The sequence below is a fragment of the Chinchilla lanigera genome, unplaced genomic scaffold, assembly GCF_000276665.1.
Source record: "Chinchilla lanigera isolate Chin_1 unplaced genomic scaffold, ChiLan1.0 scaffold00002, whole genome shotgun sequence".
Classification (NCBI taxonomy): domain Eukaryota; kingdom Metazoa; phylum Chordata; class Mammalia; order Rodentia; family Chinchillidae; genus Chinchilla; species Chinchilla lanigera.
In genome coordinates, this window is record NW_004955403.1 from 7,655,906 (window position 1) to 7,672,886 (window position 16,981).

Consider the following 16,981-nt stretch of genomic DNA (forward strand, 5'->3'; position numbering starts at 1 on the left):
CTATTCCCCACTAGGCATCTTCCTGAAAAAGTTAAAGGCATCGTATTACAGTGATAGATGTGTATCCATGTTTATAGCACTACAATCCACAGTAGCTAAATTTTGGAAGTGGCCTGTATGTCCATCAACACATGAATAATAAAGAAAATATACACAATAGAGTACCACTCTACCACAGAGAAGGATAAACTTGGGTCATTTGTAGGAAAACGGTTGCTCCTTGAGACCGTAATGTTAAGAGAAATAAATTAGATGCACAAGCTTAAATATCACATGATTTCTCCTCTATGAGACACCCAAATCATAAATAAATAGCAAAATGAAAGATAGATATCAGGAAGTGGGGAGACGCCTTTCTCAAATGGGAAGGAGATCAAGAAACGGAAGGAGAGTGGAGGAGGGGAGGGGCAGGGGATGGACCCAGAAATGAAGATGTGTTACATGCATGTACCAGCTCCACACAGGCAAAGGAACCACTGTGCACAACAAACATGCACTAATAAAGTAATTAACTCATAAGTGTTACCAAGACTATGGGGAAATTGGAACCCTTGCACACTGTTAATGAGAAGCTGTGATGGTATGACTGCTGTGGTAAATAACATACAGGTTTTTAAAAAAATTAAAAATAGAATTCCCATGACCCATCAATCTTGCTTCTGCATATGGAGTCAAAAGGAGTGAAATCAGTATCAAGACTCCCATGTTTCTGCCTTTTTTTTTTTTTTTTTTTTTTTTTTTTGCTGTACCGGGGATCGAACTCACTACCTAGCGCTTGCCAGGCAGGCGCTTATGCCACTGAGCTACATCACCAGCCCTGGACTCCCATGTTGAGCCCAGCATTACTCAGTAGTCGAGGTACAAAGATGACATAAATGTCCACCTGTGGATGAGTGGATAAAGGAACCCCAGGAAGTACCTGCAGTGAAATATTGCTCAGCATTAAGAAGAGGGAAATCTTAACCATTTGGAACAGGATGGATAGACCCAAAAGGCATTATGCTAAGTGAAATAAGCCAGTGACAGGAGGACAGATACTGCATGATTCCACTTACATGGAGCAGCCAAAATAGTCGAACTCAGAAACAGGCAGCAGAACAGCGGTTGCCGAGGGCTGGGGAAAGAAATAGGGAGCTACTGTTTAATAGTCGAAGTTTCAGTTATACAAGAACAAGTTCTAGAGACGTAGTGTATAGCTTAGTGCCTGATAGTTAGCAATACTGCATCGTGCTCTTAAGTATTGTCATGAGGGTAGATCTCATGTTACACATGCTGCACACAATACAAAAAACTGAAGTTAAAAAGGAGTAAATGCATCATTTTAAACAATCAGATACGCTGAAGAAGAGTCCACTGAACAGGCGCAGGGGCACGTGGCAGAAGCGTGAGACCACCAGGGCGGCACAGCCTCTAGAGGTCCTGCTGGAAGCAAATCAAGCCCCCCAGAGCAGACTCGCAGGCCCGTTATTTTCTAAGCATGCCAAATTAGAACACTGTGCACATTCTAATCATGCCAGTTTGCCAGTTTGCCAGGCAAAAGATAGAGTCTTGCTTTCTCATTGGAGCTGGGAGACTATCACGGGCTCCTTGCCATCTTAGACTTGGATGTTCAGGATCTAGATTTAGAGTAGATTTCAAAGGCAAAATCAAAAGATCAAGTTAAATATCAGAAGATTCCCTGGGGGTTCTCCATCCTTTTATGGGGGGAGGTGGGCTGAGAAGTGTTTCTTTTGGAAAGAAATGATCTCATCCTTTAAGGTGAGACGGGAGCCAGTTGAACGAGTCTTTGTACTCAAAGCCAAGGATGGTACAGCTCCTGACACACCAGGCAGTGCCCAGAGTGTGTATGAGGACCAGAACGTGCACCCCTCTCAGAGACACCTGTCCTTCACAACCAACTGCAGGCAAGCAGGTGCAGAGGCCCAGGGCACAACTCCATGCAACACCCGTGGCTTCCCTGCAGACACATGACCACGTGCCTACGGCTAAAGAAAAGTCTGGAAAGACATCTTTGGGTTTGGCTCTGTCTCCTGTCAACATAGTTTGCCAGTTTCCTCGCCTACCCCTAAGAATAGCCTCTAACAAGGAGGTGGCCAGGTGACATGCAGCTCCTTCAAGATTTGCAATCAGACAAAGACACCTGCTGCCAAAGAGAATTAACCAGAGCCTTTATCCGTAGAGTTGTTTTCAAAAACCTCTGTGGATGTGTGAATAGTTTACCAATAAATTCACCCATTTTAGGGATTTTTAGTAAATTTATCCTTGCAGAAAATTTGCTAATTTTCAATCACTTTAAAAAAGATCCCTTGTGTCCATTTACTGTCATTTTCTGTTCCTACCTCAGTCCCCAAACAGTCCTTATGGTGTTTTCTCTCATAGATTTGCCTTTCGTGGAGATTTCAGACAAACAGAATCATACAATATGCAGCTCTTCTATATATCTGACTTCTTTCCAGGAGCATGATGTTGTTGAGGTTTTCCGAAACTATAGCATGTATCAATACTTCTTTACAATTGCTGTGGACTATTTCAGTGAATGGATACATCACATTTTCTTTGTTCACCAATTGACAGACATGTGGACTGTTTCCTTTTGGAAGCTGTTATGAATAAACCTGCAGTGAAGATTCCTTTGCCTGTGTTTGTAGGAACATATGTTTTTATTTCTCCGTGAGGATGTCTAGGAGTAGAAATACTGGGTCATATACCAAGTTCAGGTTTAATGTTTTAGAAACTGTCAAGTACTTTCCAAAACTAGGGGGCCATTTCACATTCTCACCACTGATTGATGAGCAATCCAGTTTTTTTACATCTACAACACTTGTTATGGTCATCATTTCACTATAAGCTTTTTAGTGGGGGCTTTGTTGTTTTCAAAACTAGATTTTTCCCACCACTCATGTCCCAGATGCCAAGATGGCTAGACATTAAGATTTGGGTTGGGGGGCTGGGGATTTAGCTCAGCGGCAAAGCGCCTGCCTGGCAAGCGCAAGGTCGTGAGTTCGGTTCCTGGTACCGGAGAAAAACCAAAAAAAAAAAAAGATTTGGGTTGGAACTGGCAGAGACTTTTGAGATGGTGACCATTTGGAGTAGGGGTATGGCCAGCCACCCGCTTCCTACTGTGGGTCAAGCAAGGCCAGGCACGTCCATTGACCTACCTTTAAGACAGAAAAACCAGTTCTTTTCTAAGAATCAAGTTTCCCTTAGATTAGAAATTACTTCAGCTTGCTCGCACAAAGATCAATGCATATTTTAGAGTACCTGTACTGAGGGGAAAAGCTATTTCCCACATACTATGGGAATAAGATTTAATTAACCTAATACCCCCCTCTCCCAATCCTGGGCATTGAACCCAGGCCTCTGGCAAGCTAGACTAGCGCTCTACCTCTGAGCCACACGCCCAGAGCCAAGTGTGTGTTATAATCTGTTGTGGGCAAAACATCATCATGTTGGAAGATAGAACAGGTGAAACAGACTCTGAGGGCGAGTTTAAACTCTGTGTGCTCTGCTGTTTGGAAGTGGAAAAGGAGGTAAGATCGGGAGAGGACAGCACTTAAAAAACCTGCTGAGCCACAGACACCTTATCATGTGTTTAAGAAGTGAGTGCGCATGCGCGTGCGTATAAAGGGGTGGGAAGGTTTGCGAATATTTGACAAAACAATAATCTGGAGGCTAGTGATTATAGCCACAAAGTCAGCCTGTGTGAGCCCAATTCTGAGAGCTGTGAACTGGATTCCTGTTAGTGAGCCTGCGAGAAACTTCTCAATAGACCATGCATGACTCATGCCCAGGACTTAGTGCTATTTCAGGTTCAGCCAACGTCTTGTGCCGGCCCTGGGGGGGACAGAGAGGTGGCAGCTGGGCAATACATGCTGCTGGCTTGTCTTGAGCAGGAGGGGAAGGGGTTTGGCCGGCTCCACTGTCCCTAGCAGAACAGCTTTCCGCACGGCCCCTGAGCTGGGACGGGTGGTGTCCAGAACTCCCAATGTACATCAGGGAGCCACAGTATACTCTACACAGACAACACCAGCCTCGCCACCGCCCAGGTGCTTTTCAGCGCAGCCCTCCTGGTAAGGCATTTGGAGCACCTCCCCTTGAGCCCGAGGAAGACTTCTGAGGCCGCCTCTGAAGGAGCTGCAACAAGCACCGAGGAGCCAAAGGGCTTAGGAAGCAGAGAAGAAGGGCAGGTGGAGTAAGGCTTTGTCATGCTAGGTCAAGGGTAGCAACAGAATGGCCTGGATTTGACACAACAGCTAACGTGGACTGTGGAAGGTGGCTGTGGGAATCCATCATAAGACCCTATAGGAGGAATAAGGCATCTTCACAGATAGCTGTCTGAGACAGAAGGCGGCCCAGGGAGAGGACTCAGGGAAGGCAAGACTGAGCACACAGCACGCTGGCTGGGGTGCAGACCCTGTGGGCAGCTGCCTGTGGGCTCGAGACTCCAGGTGGACCACGATGTGAAGAAATACCAAAGCAGGATCATAAAAACATTTAAAACGGCGCATTTAAAACATTTCCATAAAATATATTACTGTTTTTACCACATGCACACAAAATCCAGGGCCATACGGTTGCACTCCTTGTAAAGCATGAGAGAAGCTACTGAAATAATCACTCAGCCCACAGCGCAGCGGGTGTGGCTTAAACTCAAAGTGGCCTGAAAGCTGCCGGTCAGTCTCCGGGACTGCTTGCACCTCTCTGGCAGCTGAGTCCGACCTGGGGACCACTGCTACAAGAAGGAGCTGGCCCTCCGCGAGGGACTGCAACAAAGTCCTCGTGACTTCCGGGCGGGACCTTGTCTGTCATATACAGAAATAAGCACCCATCCAGGAGAATTGGGGAAGTTTTGTTTCACATGAGTTATTCTAATCACAGAAGTATGTCGCCTTTAAATGCCCGATTTTACCCATATTTAACAAGACGTTTCCACAGCCTTCTAAGTGTTGAAAATAATGTCACCTCCTGCTGACAATCCAGAAGTGCTGTTATGGCGCTCTGTCCTCACAGCGGAGGGCACAGTTTTGCGAAGGCTCCTCAGCCGCGGAGGTGGTGCTAGAGTCATTTCCTGCTTGGGTTGCGCATCTGCAGGAACAGAGAGGCTTCTTCCTGCTTGGTGGTTGCTCAGCATCCTGGCGCACTGCAGTTTGGGGAATCAGACAGGCAGTTTGCTTACATCGGCTGCAAAGTCTGTAAAGAGAGGGTCCTGTTTCTCCCCACCCTGTTGTTTTCGTCAGGCTGCGCAGCCCTGGGCCGTGTTTTAGAGCCCCAGTGTGGCTGATGAGGGGTTGACAATATCAGCCTTCACGAGCTGAATTGAGTCTCCTCGCCCCGGCCAAACTTGTATACTGAAGTCCTAACCTCCAGTGCCTCAGACTGTGGCTGTTCTGGGAGACAGGCTGTTTAAAGAGGGGATTTAACCAAGGAGTCTTTAGGGTGGACCTTCGTCCATCGTGACCAGGGCCACTGTAAGATGTGCTTGGGACTCAGATACACACAGGGGAGACCGGGGGAAGACGCCATCGCTAAGCCGGGGAGAGACCTCAGAGGAACAGCAGTGCAGACAGCTTGGTGCTAGACTTTAACCTCCAGGACTGTATGAAAATAAATTTCCGTTGTTGAAGCCACCCAGGCTGGGGTTCTCCATTAGGCGGCCCTCCTTGGTGCTGTGCCGTCCTGATGCCATTGTACGCCTGCAGTGGACGCAGCACACGCATCCTGCAGGCTGCCCCACCCGCCGCAGCGCAGGACCCCACTTCAGTTCCAACCTAGGGTAGTTACTGCCCATGTTCAAGTCCTGGGTACTGAGCCGTCCACATTGATAGGAAGGAGACTGCTGACTCTGCAAGCAGAAATGAGCTTAGATCTGCATGGGAATAATAAAACATTTAGGAGAAAAACATTTCGTTATGGGAAAATGAATTCTGAGCTATCAGGTCAAAGCCAAGAAGACCACCAGGAATCACTGCTAAGCCTTTCCTGAAAACATCAGGCCAATTACCTGCTGAAACCAAGAAAAGCATAAGCTAGGAGTGTTTATACACAATTTTTTTTCCAGTACTGGGGATTAAACCCAAGGTCTTCACACTGAGTTATATTCCCAGCCTTTTTATTTTGAGACAGGGTCTTAGTAAGTTGCTTAATTGCCCAGGCTGGGCTTAAATTTACAATCCTCCTGCCTCAGCTTCCCTAAGTTACTGGGATTACAAGTATGCACCAACACACGCAGCTACAAAAATATTTTTTAAAGCATAAAAGTAAATCATTAGAGTGTTTTTGGACAAAAACCACTGTAAAAGATGAATGAATATGTGAATTTTTGATTTAAATAATTTAATGAAGACATCAAAGTTCTAGAGAAAGTAAAGGATAAGTAAAAGACAAGCAATCTTTGCCTAATGGGTATGCAGTATATTCTCCCTTCTCCAATTGTTAGCCATATTTATACATACACACACATCTATAAAGTAGTTTGTACCCACAAATGGATAACATTTATGAACACTATCAATGTTTAGGAAAGTCCTCAGCAACTGATGCTGAATTCATGAGCAAACTCACTTTCTATTGAAGCCAGAGCCCTTGCCTGAGACAGAGCTCATGTGGGCCTCATGGGGTACAGAACAAAGATACCGCAGAAATCTAGGTGGGCTAGGGGACACATAGTAGGTTAGTTCCAAGTCTTCCCATACCCCTGAGGGGATTTTGCTGTTTTATTTCCTTGCTAGTCTTAAGATTTTCCTGTCTCCTTACAAGAGGTGGCAGTTTCTAAGAATACATTAATAACAAAAATATGTTGTTTAATTATTCCTAGGTGTTTTAAGTAGAAAAACTAAAGTTGGATCCTCCAGAAGTCAATTATCTTCTACCATCTTGCATGCTGTACCTAGCAGTGGACTCAGATAGAATCTGTTAGCCCTGGGCCCAAAGGTGTCCCATGTAGACTGACTCCGAAAAAGCCAAACACTCCAAACTTGGCATGGCTAAACCCAGGGCAATGAGCTTACATTGGGCACATGTTAGTTCCAAGCCCAAGAGCCTGTAAGCAAGGAAAGGGGCCTGGCAGAGATGCCGGAGAGCCAGATTCCAAGACTTGACAGACTGGAAAATTGACAGCAGATGAGCATGGCCAGGTGTCCATAGATGGACTGCTTCATTTCACCTGATTTTGCTTCTCTGGTGATCAGATGAGCAAGAACCTCAGCCATGTAACTCACCTGCCCCTGAGCTGTCATCAGAGTTTGCTAAGAACTTGGTTATGTGTCCAGACAGCTACCCTGGGGGTGCAAAAGTGCCCATCCCCAGTGTAGCTGCTAATATGTGGTTGTGTGGTAGTATTTCTCCTGTTTTATGATAGTGAGTCAGAGCATGATTGGCTTTGGGAGTTCTGGTTTTTGTTTTTGTTTATAGGATGGAAAGCCTTTTTTTTGAGTAGTGTCTTGGTTACTTTTCTCCCATTGCTGAAATAAAATACCTGACACCCAAAATTAAGGGAAGAAAGGTTTGTTTAGCTCACAGTTTGTAGCAGTTTCAGTCCATAATCAGCTGGTTCCAAATCAGGGTGGCATGGTACAGGGCAACAATTCATGGTGGTGGAGGACAGCAAAGCCGCAAGAGCAAAAAAGGGGAGAGCAGGCCTCTTTTCCTCCCTTATCTTGTATGCAAACTACCCATCCTAAGGTGAGTGTAGTACTCACACCATCTCCATGCCCTCTTCTTGCATGGGCTGAGGATGTTTACAAAGTGAGGACCCTGGCTCCCTGCTGAGTCACTTAAACTTCTAAACTTCTCAAACTGACACAATGAATCAACTATTACAGCATCCTAAAGGGTAATCAACCACCCTAGCGCATGTCCTCTACTCCCTAGGATATACTTCTCAAATTGACACAATATATCAAGCATTACAAGTAGGAAAATTCATTGGGAAAAAGGAATGGGGAATCGGAATAGCTCCTGAGAGACAGAAGGTGTCCTGAATGGGTTGCCAATGAGCCCACTTCTTGAAAGAAGTTTTATAGAGCAAAATCATGAGGTGGGTACAACATGGGTCAAAATTATGATTAACCAATAAGATTGTAAGTATAGTCACTTAGGTAATATTGAGCCAGTGGTAGCAAGGGCATATATCTGACATCACTAACCTTGGTCCATAATCTATAGTCTTGGTTTTATGCTTAGTCTTACTCTTAGTAGATTTAGTCTTAGTCTTAGTGGTTTTAGTCTTCACTTTAGTGGGTGGGAGGCAATGACCCATCCCTAATGAGATAATGGGAAATCTCAAAAGGGTGATACCCATAATCTCAGGCTTCTGTTTACCCCTTAGGGAAGCACATAAGTCTAGCCATTGTAACACTAATATTCAGATGAGTCTCCAGCCTCAATTTTGATGCATGCATTCTCATCTTCTACTGTGACTCCCTCGAAGGCCCAGCCCTGTCTAACTGCCTACTATATATTTACCTAACTTAGCTGTCTACAATATTCCCCCCTCTGGACAACTATCCCTAACTGCAGTTAGGGGAGAAGGGGTGTAGTTTCCATCTAGCTGCTTCAAGATGAGAAGTGTCAGTGTAGGGGAAACCATAGTCAGGGGTCTCCTTCAGAGAGCTAATCTACTGGGCCTTGTCTAGAAGTCATATTGCAGTTTAGCCATCATGAATTCCCTTTATGAGGTCAATGTAGTGGATCCCAGTGATAGGAGCCTGGCACGTTTTTCATTGGTTCCATTTGCATGATCACTTGGAGTTCGGCAACCTCTAGGCAAGAATAAACAAATTTTCCAAAAAGTTAAAGCATATATACTTAAAGCATGAGCACTAGAATGGAAAGGCAGATTGGGGAAACATCCATGCTCAGAAACTGCTCTTAGTTACTGGAATAGTGACTGTACTCAGGTGGCTCTTGGACTTGTAGGATGGAAGTCTTGATCTATAGTACGGCCTCCCTCCCTCTTGACAATGGTTCAGACAGCTCAGACACCATTTCACACATGTGAAGTGGGCACAGCAGCTATGTGGCAAAGCATCTGTCTTCTTTCCCGGGGCCTCCTCTGAGTAGAGCAATGGAGTGTGAGGGGAGGAGCCAAGGCCGGGGGAAGCTGCAGTGTTTGGGTCACCACTGAGCTGTTCTCCATGTACATGCCTTGGTTAGCACAGAATCAAACCCAGGCTTTGACACACCAGACCACTTAGCTCTGACTCAGTGGTTCTAAGGGCTAGAATGAAACTATTGACAAGGGGTGGAGGCTGGGGATTCTTCTTGGTCATTCATTTAATTCCCAGCCTAGAAGAAACGCCCATCCCATTCCACACACATATAAAACCAACCCCAAGCATCAAGTGGCTACTGGGCAATTCATACAAGCTGGCTCAGGGGTGAAGATTCCCAAGGCTCTAGCATTGACCTATTCAAATCTCACATGTAAGCCAAGATGCTGAACACACAATTTTTAAATTCAAAGAAAACTTAGAGGTCTATCAAGTCCTGAGTTCTACACAACACAGATAATCTCTGGATAGCATTACCAACACATGGTCACATACCTTGTTTACCTGAAGCTAATGAAATGTCCATTTCAGTACCTCTTGCAAGCCCCATACCTTTTTTGCAACTATCATTTCCATTTCCTTCTTAAAGAGAGCCCCTCACCATGTATAAGCTCATGGCCCCACAAAATCTGAGATTAAGCAATGCAAAATACCGTCTTCCACTAAAGCGAAATCCCCTGCAAGCCTTTGCATTGTGCTTCTTTGCAGCACAGGTCACATTGTACTTTCACAGCACTTTTGCTATGCTTTTTGATTCTTCTCTAATTCCCACACCAAACTGGAAGGTGCCTGAGACTACACATTGTCTCTTTTTGCCATCTCTTCAACCCCATCGCCGGCATGGAGGCTGTCACACAGCATGCATTTAATACATGTTTGTGGACAGGTTCGATTACATATAACAAGGGTTAAGAGGACTTGAAACAGGAGTCCATAAGAACAGCCCTCCTAGATTTAGATTGTACCCAGACTCAGTAAAAACTAAAAAGTCAGTGTGTTGAGAAATTTTAGCTCACTATAAGTGCATTTTATGATGTTTATTACTGTGCAACAATGAAGTAGATTATCTTAAAACATATAAAGTCTCCCTCAAAAGCACATGTTCACTTCCAGGGATGCTGAAGAGGAAAGTTCTATTGAAGATTAGATTTGGACCAAGATCAACTAGGAGTCTTGTAAGTCTGTAGCCGTGGAGACACAGCCATAGTGCTGGCATAGAGGAGGATGTGCAAGTCTGTTGATATGGTGCTATATTTAACAATGAAGACATTAAGTAGAACCGAAGAGTTTCAGTTATAATTTTATGCTCAGTATAGATAGAAACCAGTGCATGCGAGTGAGTACATGCAAACAGATAACAGAGAAAGGAGGAAGCCAAGCAGAGCCTGAAATCTTGCTGAGAATAGGAAGACCAGAGTTTAAAGAAGGTAAGGCGGCTTGGATTTGTAGCACTGAATAACAGAGGGGAGGAAGCTTCAGAGAGAGCCCTGGAGCCCTGGAGTCTGCAGAGAGGTCCTTTCAAGGCTTTCCTGTGTGCTAATTTGCATAAGCAGGAGAATTAACCATGACAGGCTGGGGAAAGAATGTGGGATTCAGTGGGCAGGAAAATGTTGGAGCTCATATAGGGCTGGGAATAGTTAGTGGTCCTTTCAGCCAAAATGGAAAACTCGCTGATGCAAAGTATTCTAGGTTGATTAGGTGTTGGCAAACCACAGCTCACAGGCCACATCAGCCCACACACTGTCTTCAAACAGCTTACAAATCAAGAATAATTTGCATATGTTCAAAAGATTGTGAACACAAAGAAATATATGCAACAGAGACTGGTGTGATTTACAAAGCCTATTTATTATATGATTCCCTGGCCCCCAAAAAGGTTATCAATCCCTAAAATAGTCTGAAGGAAGTTATTAACTTAGCAGTGGAATTAATTATCCCAAAGGTAAAGGTTGCCCTGGACCTCCTCTAACAAACTTACTAGCAATTCTGTAGAGGTACTAATAATTCCTTGTAACCCAGCTAGCAAGGAAACAGAATAAATAATATTATTTAATGAAATACAACAAAGTCTAGTACAGTAAAACACAACATTTACATTGACCATTTGGCTTGGTTACTTTTCTCTCATTACTAAGACAAAATATCCAATGCCCAAAATGAAGGAACAAAAGGTTTATTTAGCTTACAGTTTGTAGAGGTTTCAGTCCGTACTTGGCTGGCTCCAAGGCAGAGTAGCACATGGCAGAGGGCAACAGTTCATGGGGGTGGAACAGCAAAGCAGCAAGAGCAAAAGGGAGGAGTAGCAGAAAAGAGCAAGCCTCTTTCCCTCCCATATATTGTAAGCAGGCTACCCCTACCCAGGTGGTGTGTAGCACTCACATAATCTCCATGCCCTGCTCTTGCTCAGGCTCAGGATGAATACAAAGTAAGCACCCTGGCTCCCTGCTGAATCCCATAGTTAACTTTCTAAACTTCTCAAATTGACACAATGAACAACATTCCAGAAGGGTAAGGCCATGTTCTTTTCACCCCAAGATGACTCAACTGCTGAGTCACTTAGCCAAACCTCTAGACTCCCCAAGTTGACACAATATATCAACCATAACACCATTACATTAAAAAAAAAAAAAAAGACTAAATATGCATTGACCTCCCTGGACTTGGCCCAATAAAGTGTCTTTTCTGCTGAATTTTTCAGTGCCCTTTGCCATAATAAACATTATCTGTGAATATAACTTTCTTTTGAGTCTTGTGCGTGCTGTTAGTCAGCCACCAAACTTGGGTAGTGTCTTAGTTGTTTGTCTTGCTCCTGAGACAAAATACCTGACACCCAAAGTTAAAAGGGGACAGGTTTATTTAGCTCATAGTCTGTAGAGGTTTCAGTCCATAATAGGCTGGTCCAAGCCAGGGTAGAACATGGCAGAGGGGCACCAGTTTATGACAGTGGAAGACAGCAGAAGCAAGAAGAGCTCAAGAAGGGGAGGAGGAAGGTGAAGGGTAGAGGGAGAGGAAAGTCTCTTTCTGTTCTTCCTATTGTATTCAGGCTACCAGGATTAGGGTGGTGCCAATCAAATCAGTGGACCCAGCATTGGCAATCACACACCCTTAATCCCAGCATTGCACTATGAATCAATTACACATTCTAGATTCAGCCATATCTGAAGGAAAAAACCCTATGACCACATGAGACTTTGGGGGGACATCTAGACACAAACCATAACAGGTGGTCTTGGGATTCTCAAAATGCTATGAAAATACCTATCTAAAGAAATGTAGATGCTTATATTATTCATTGCCATATAAAAGATTACCCCAAATTTAGCATGACACATGCATTTATTATCTTATCCTTTCTGTAAATGAGGAATTGGGGCAGCTTAGCTGGGTGTTTCTGACTCAAAGTCTTTTGCCACCTAGGAGTCAGGCTTGGCTAGGTCTGGAGGTTCTGTATCCAGATTCACTAACACAGTGGCCAGAAGGAAGATTTATGTTCTTGTCACCTGGGTTCTCCATATGGTTGAAGGATGCTCATGACATGACTTCAAGATGATGAGAGAGAGAGAGAGAGAGAGAGAGAGAGAGAGAGAGAGAGAGAGAGAGGGAGGGAGAGAGAGAGGGAGGAAGGGAGGGAGAGAGAGAGAGAATGGGAATGACAGAAGCCTTTTTAAAAATAACCTAACCTCAGAAGTAAAATAACATCACTTTTGCTATATTGTATTGGTCATCCACACCAACTTGGCTACAGTGTGAGAGAGGGTGCAAGAGCATGTACACTAGGAGGAAGAGATTGTTGGGGACCACTTTAGAGGCTGACTACACATGGGGATAGTTATACTAACATCAGACAAAGTAGATTCCAAAAGAAGGAACATTATCAGAGATAAAGAGGGACTTTCCATGTCAGTAACAGGATGGGATTAGGGAGATGAAGAGGGGTCAGTTCTTTAGGACAACTAAAACTCCTCAGTTTGATGCAGAGAGTGATGCTGTATTAGTCACTTTCCTCTTGGCTGGACAAAATACCTAACACCCACAACTTATATAGCTTTACTTTGCCTCACAGTTTCAGAGGATTTGGTCCACGGTTAGCTGACTCCAAGGAAAAGCAGCATGGTAGAAGGTCATGGCAGTGGAGAGCTGCTCACCCTCTGGCAGCCAGGAAGCAGAGAGTGAAGGGAAGACTTGAGACAAGAATCTATCCTTCCAGGTCACACCCTCAGAGGCCCATCTCCAACAACATCCGTCCTCCTAACAGCACAAGAACTCATCAATGAATGAAATCACTAATGAGTATAGTGCCCTCATGACCCCATCTTCTTCCAAAAGTCCCATCTCTGAGTGCCTGGGACTTTGGCGGGATTTAGGATCTAAATCATAACCCATGCCTAATTCTAAGACCCCAGTGGAGGTTTTCTTCCTGTGGGGTTATAACAGGACATTTTCTGCAATGGATACTTAATATGTTTCTAGGTCCACCTCAATATCCATGTCATCATCATGGAAGTTTAAAAGCTTTCTTTTTAATTTTAGGAAATAATTATGGAGACACTATAGCAAGTTGAAGTTCATTTATAAGGAATTCTGCTTGAAGTAAAAAGCACGGTAGACAAAATCAACTTGTGTATTTATTAAGGACATGGGCGTTTCAGTTAAGCCAGACAAGCAGGAAATCAGAACCACAAGCTAGAGACAAGACCAAGGTGGCAGAAAGTGATGTTCAATTTTAATGGCTCATAGGCCAGCCAAATATGAGAAAAATGATGTGTGGGAGGTGGGAGAAGACCCTGGAAAGTCCATCAAGCAGGACATGTGCACCTGGGGACTGAGACTTCTTGCTCCCCACAGACACCTGGCATTAACATAGCACTGGGCACACAACATCGTACATGGGCAAATAATATTTTTTAAATGTTTGTTTCATTATGGAAAAAAACAGTTTGTAATGCAAGAGTCTGTTAAGGGGACCAATAGCTTTTAAGATATCTGAATAAGGACTCTAGAATTTTATGTTTCAAGATTAGGTTATCTGATCTTATTCTAATTTCTAAGAACTTGTGATAAGAGAAAAAGAACTGGAAAAAACTCAAAACAGTATATTTTAGATTTGTCCTGGCATTTAAGAATATCCAGATCTGACTCCTACTCCCTCTCCTAGATTTATCTACAAGTTCTACCTTCACTCAAGTCAAATTGACTAAATATTGTATTTTTCTGATTTAACTTATACATTTCTCACCAGTTTTTTAGTATCTATGGAATTGAGACATTTTACCATGATACATTTGGATTTGATGAAATAAGGTAATTGTTGTAGTCAGGGGCTTGCAAGGGGAACAATACAGGACATACTTTATAATATTACTCATAATAGTCAACCAAAGAATGATATACAAAAGAGTGCAGGAAATCTGTCCACACACTAAAGATGAAAGAATCCAGCCGAGGGCCTGGATCCCACAGAAATGCCCTGCGTGAATTCATCTGAAGACCTAGAGACCATAACAGTGCCTCCCATGAGTCCAGCTGGAGGCATACAGCCCATGACGATGTCTCATGCAGGACTGTTTGACAGATCTGCACTGTGAAGGCCCAAAGGTCAGTGGTGGAATCTAGAAAGTCTGTGCCAGCAGGATGAAGGCTCTGCGTTAGCAGGCTGAGGGATCTATATTGCATCCAGGAAGCAACACTCAGTAAGAACCAGAACTCCCTTGAAAAGTACCACAGCCATCCTCAGCAACAACGAGGTCCCGAGCTCCTCTGATGATCAAGATGGCTGAGTTCCCATCAGGAAAGCCAATGCAACAAGCTTCTTCAGGAGACTGAGCAGTGCACCATCTTCCCCTCTGGAGCCAGGGAGCAATGCTCAGAGTGAGGACCAGAGTTCCCCCAAAGTGAACCAAAGCCATTCTCAGTGACAACAAGGTCCCAAGCTCATTGGAGAATGAAAACAGCCAAGTTCATCAGGAAAGCCAGCATGACAAGCTCCTCCAAGAGAACTAACAGCTCCTTAACATTCTCTCAGTTTCCAGCAGGCTCCCAACAGCTTCTACCAGCTCCCAACAGCCTTCCACTTCTTCTCTAGTTCTGCCTCTTACACTACTGGCAACAATCCTCAGTTAGGCCTCCCACACCCAGCACCACACTCACTCAGATCAGCTGGTGTTACAAGTCAACCACCAGTTCTCAATCCACCACAGTGATCCTTCTTTAGACATGTCCTATTTTTTTTCCTGCAAGATTTGGCTAAAGGTATTTTTTTTCTTCTTGTACATTACTTGAAATCTAGCCAATCTTTTCAGGCCCAAATCAAATCCAAAATCTCCTCAAATCTTTCCTGATCATCCATTTCAGAAAGGTAACTTACTTTCCTTTGACTTACAAGAGCACTATATCTATATTTATATGTTCTATGTTATGGAATATCATTGTTATATGTGACCCCACTTTATTATCTTTCTGGATCATAATAAGTAACCACAGAACAAAACTATGTATCTTTACATCTTCCATAACAACCTGCACATATTTTGCTGGTCAATAGATACTGCTTGAGTGAATAAATGAATCAATGGCTATAACTGATTATGCTTAAAGAATACAACCATATTATCTGCCATAATTCCTATCACTGGGACACAATATGTGGTACCCACAACTTAAAAGAGAAAGGAGTTAGTTTCAGAGGATTAGTTAGTTAGTTCCACATTTCAGAGGATTCCGTTCAGGTTTGGTTGGCTCCAAACACAAACATCGTGGCAGAAGGACAAGGAGGAGGAAAGATGCTTACCTCATGGTGACAGGGAAGCAGAGCAGGGGACAGGCCCAGAAAGGAGGATGTGGTGGGACCAGACATGGACCCTATGGCCACACCTCCATCACCCACGCAGACACACCCAGAAGTGTGCTTTCCTAACCAATCCCGTCGGCCACTCCCAAGCCAGTCAGGGTGACACAATTAAGCTTAATCATCACAACAACTTACTGTGGCAGAATTCTGCAATTGTAATATTGTGATATTGTCCTATTACATTATTGAAATGGAAAAAAGACAAGCTGGAGAACACTATGAGTAGAATTATTTTATTTTTGCTGAGTGGAACATATTCCTCCCTAACATGTAGGATGTGAGTATTTGCATACTCCCCAAAAGCCATTCAGAAGAGCACAGTCCTTGTGGCTAATATCGATTTTCCCTGTAAAGTGGAATTGGGAAATGAAATTCTGAACGCTTCCCACAGATTTTCCCTTTCTACTTGTTTACTTCGCACAGGCATGTGTGCAAACACATCTATATTATTTGGCTTTTAATTTAAAACATTTAATTAAAGTATGGTAATTATTTTGCAGTGAAAATGAAAGAAAAATGAGAAAGGGGAAGGTCTGGCCATCTTTCAAGGTATGTGGCTTTACAGCGAAGAAGAAAGAAAAAGTTCAAAATTTGCCATATGGAGGGATGAGAGTTATAAGCTGTGACAACCAAGAAATAAGATTAATTCAGAAGACAACAGAAGAAAATAGTTTTCTGAACCTAGATGTGAAAGAATTCTTGGAACTTGGCGGTTGGCTGATTTAAAACTCACTATCACACAAAATGAAGTGAAAAGCTCAAGGCAGTGGCCAGACAGAGAAAGTTAGCTATTTTAACAAAAAAGACCTTGTGTTAAGGTATTATTAAAGCAAGACTCCTATTCAAAAGACAATTCTGATATGTTTTTCTCACAAGAATTATGTGTTAGCTTTTATTTCTACTATAACAAAATACCTGAAATAATCAACTTACAAGTAGAAAAGGCTTCTTTTGGCTCATGACTGTGGAAGGGTTAGTCCATGACCATTTGGTTTCATTGCTTTTGGGTCTGTGATGAGGCAGTTTACTGTGGCAGACAGTGAGTGACAGAGCAAAACCACTCATATCATAGCCAAGAAGTAAC

General features: G+C 43.6%; 1 long non-coding RNA gene across 2 annotated transcripts in view; it reads right to left on the minus strand.

Moving 5' to 3' along the window:
• LOC106148079 overlaps positions 1-15,924 on the minus strand; it is a 24,909-nt gene extending 8,985 nt beyond the window's left edge. For both annotated transcript variants that reach the window (XR_001233207.1, XR_001233208.1), the window contains exons 1-3: positions 15,838-15,924; positions 4,963-5,866; positions 1,056-1,114 (exon numbers count right to left, since the gene is read on the minus strand). This is a non-coding gene — a long non-coding RNA (uncharacterized LOC106148079). The remainder of the gene's footprint in view (positions 1-1,055; positions 1,115-4,962; positions 5,867-15,837) is intronic.
• Positions 15,925-16,981: the final 1,057 nt, after the last annotated feature.